Genomic DNA, 3,773 nt, shown 5'->3' with positions numbered 1-3,773 from the left:
CCCGACCGCGGCATGACACCCCGACCCCGACACGGCACCCCGACACCGACACGAGACCCTGACCCCCGAAACCTCCCGAAAAGGTGCTCTTTGGCCTTCCAGAGGCCGAGGGGGTCATATATTTGTGAATTATGAGTTAGGTCATATATTTTTCGATTTTGTTATGAAAAACATCATATATAATTGTGTTGATCCGGTAGATTTAAATGTGCAGTTGTTTCATCGCTGCGATGTTTGGTGTTCGACGACCTCGCCATGCGTTTGATGACCTCTGCCCCTTCGCTCGTGGGTGAGCACAAATGACATGTCCTCCTCCCCCGTTAATTATTTGCTCTGTTCCGGTGTTCGTGCCGATGAAACTTGATAGCTAGCTATATATATGTCTTCAATCATCAGTATGTGTAACCAATATGTGTCTCCCATTCGAAAGCGTTATAGTTATAAATATGAATGTATTTGCATATATATAAACGTGATTCTTTCGAATTGTCGAACGCTATCCATGGACAGCCCGAGTATGTGTAAATTGGGTTCGTTTTCCCATATGCTTTGCTCCAGATCCGACGCATAAATTTTGTCAGTGCCTCCCCTGTTGTTCTCCGGGTACACATCCTCTCTCTTTATTGCAGAGACGCGTATCAGGAGAACAGTGCACTACTAGGGAAAACCCTAGTAGTAGCACGGGTTTTGAAGCTAGCAGCAGCACGGGTGGACGCGCTACTAATAAGGCGCTACAGCTAACTCATAGTAGTAGCGTCGCCCTTACCCGCGCTACTACTATTTACGATATCAGCAGCGCTTTTTAAGAACACGCTACTATTACCTAGCTGTAGCGATTTCGCCATCCCTCGCTACTGCTATATCTTTCATCATTTTCCCATAACCCCTTTCCCTTTCAGTTTCCCTTTCAGATACTAGATACTAGGTACTGCTAGTAGATATCAAATTCATAAACCATTACTAGGTAGTACTCCCTTCATTCCAAATTACTCGTCATGGTTTTAGTTCAAACCACGACGAGTAATTTGGAACGAAGGGAGTACTAGATAACAATTTCATGCATAGTCAACATGCATCCTCAAGCAGTACAAGGTCATATCAACGACCATCATCATATGTAGTTCTAGATGATATTGACGACGATCATCATATGTAGTTCTAGATGATATAGCCACACACACACATGTAGTTCTAGATGATATAGCCACACACACATATGTAGTTCTAGATGATATCGAAGACAATCATCATCCTTAAGCCTGGGCGGTTGGTGTTCCTGATAGTAATTAGGATGGCCTGTCCAACATGAAGATTCTTGCCATCGAGGAATTTCTTCCACCAAACCAAGTTTAAGTGTGTGCGACCGTCCGTGTCCACGCGGTAAGTACAGGTTGTGACGGAGCCCCTTGCAGTAAGGCGTAGTCCAGCCGAGCCTTCTTCATCAGGCAAGATACCATAACTCACAGATATGCTCTTTGCCAATTTCTGAATAAGAAAAACATATCAATTAATAAATAGCCTCGCAAATAAGTACATATGGATTATCTACACTATTAATAGTTTCGTTAGATTCTACACTAATAAGCATGTGATCAAACTCTACACTAAAACATATCATCGACTAGATTCCACACAACATACCATATCATTGGACTGTACACTAAGTAATTCATCGGATAATTTGCATTTGTAAGTATAACATACCATATCATGTCGATCAACCATGGTATTTGTCAAGCGAGTCACGAATGGCACCCCGACAAAGTCAGAACATGGCTGAATTATGTCCCACAGGTTGGACACCTCCTCCTCACTCAGCGTTGTTCTTTGAGCTACGATGGCTTCATGAAGTGGGTCCTCATCATCTTCATCGAGTGGGTCCTCATTATCTTCATCATCTTCATCATCTTCGTCATCTTCATCATCTTCCACCAGGTTGAGATAAATGACAGCTAGCTTGGGTCTTTCTGCTTGGAAGGAGAAGCTGATCAACTCACCACCAGTAAGACGCATGCGAGCGACGAAACGGGCCCATCCATCTCCTCCAATCTGCGACATATTGCGTCCTTTCTTGACCTCCATAGTGTAGGACCCCCCAGGAGCCTCAAATGTCACAGTGTCTCCTGTCAGCTTGTTGAATTTCAACCTCACATTGCATGGGACGATCTGTGTAAAATAAGCAAAATGACACAATGCAGTAATGCCAACACTGAAAACAAAATAGTTATTACATTTCATCTAATTTCTTACCGCCGCATGACAAAAACTCGGCTCTAAGTAGATGCCGAATAGCTTGCCAGTTGCAAGGCTGCTGGCACATCTTGACTTGCACAGTCGACATAGTGGTGGTGGTGGTGGCGCCATTTTTCCTAAAGCAATATGAGCAAAGGATTAACGATCAACTAAATCAAAATGTTCTAAGTCAACTAAATCAACTAGCCTACTAAATCAACTAAATCAAAATGTTCTAAATCAACTAAATCAACTAGCCTACTAAATCAACTAAATCAAAATGTTCTAAATCAACTAATTAAATGAACTACCCTACTAAATCAACTAAATCAAAATGTTCTAAGTCAACTAAATCAACTAAATGAACTAGCTTATTGAATCAACTAAATCAAAATGTTCTAAGTCAACTAAATCAACGAAATGAACTAGCCTATTAAATCAACTAAATCAAAATGTTCTAAGTAACCTAAATCAACTAGCCTACTAAATCAACTAAATCATATCAACTAAATCAAAATGTTGCATATGAACTAGCCTAGCTACTAAATCAAAATGTAGCAGGCAGGAGGGAGAAGGAGGGGCGACTCGAGGAGGGAGAAGAGAGTAGGATGGAGGAGGAAGGCGGAGCAAGGAGGGGCCGACCGGCGCGGCCAGTGGAGGGGGGACGAAGGAGGAAGGCGGAGCGAGGAGGGGCCGACCAGCGGCGAGTGGAGAGGAAGGATGGAGGAGGAGGACGGTATCGAGTCCAGCAAGGAGGAGGAGGTGACGGAGGTGCAGACGGAGGAGGGGCAACGGGGGTGGACCGGCGCGGGGGATTGAGAGGGGATCTAGTGAGCTAGTGTGTGACTGTGTGAGTGGATCACATAGAGGAGATGGGGCTAAACTTTTGTAGTAAATTTAGCAGTGGCGCTTATTGCAGAAATGCGCTACTACTATGCTACGTAGCAGTAGCGCCCGTCGTTATAACGCGTTGCTGCTATAACTAGCCTCGTGGCGGCCTCGTGGGAATTATAGCAGTAGCGCTTCTTTGAGCGGGCGCGCTACTGCTATATTGGTTTCAGCAGCGAGTTACTCCCGAGCACGCTACTGCTAATTAGCAGCGGCGCCTTATTTTAAAGCGCGCTGCTGATAAGATTCTGTGTATAGGCTTTTCCCTAGTAGTGGTGGGGAGGTGCTGCCAAAATTTTGCGTCGGATCCGGAGCATAGCATTGGAAAATGAACCCAATCTACACATACTCGGGTGGGATTAGGACCTATCATTACCTATTAGAGTGTAGGTTGCATGGACGTAATAAAATTGACAAAGTAGATCAACTGATGAATATATACATGGTGAATTATATATATATATATATATATATATATATATTTGTTGTGTGTCGAGTAGCTCCGAAAGTCAAGATGAGTGATCGTGCATGGATGTACACCCGTCACACTGGTTAGAACAAATGGAGCGTTAAATGGTTCACAAAAACCAAGGGGTTTGTGCAAGCTGCATTTGCAAATGGCCAGAGGAAAACCTGGTGCCCCTGATTCCGGT

Source organism: Triticum dicoccoides, chromosome 3B, assembly GCF_002162155.2.
Source record: "Triticum dicoccoides isolate Atlit2015 ecotype Zavitan chromosome 3B, WEW_v2.0, whole genome shotgun sequence".
Classification (NCBI taxonomy): domain Eukaryota; kingdom Viridiplantae; phylum Streptophyta; class Magnoliopsida; order Poales; family Poaceae; genus Triticum; species Triticum dicoccoides.
Note: the sequence above shows the minus strand (reverse complement) of the source record.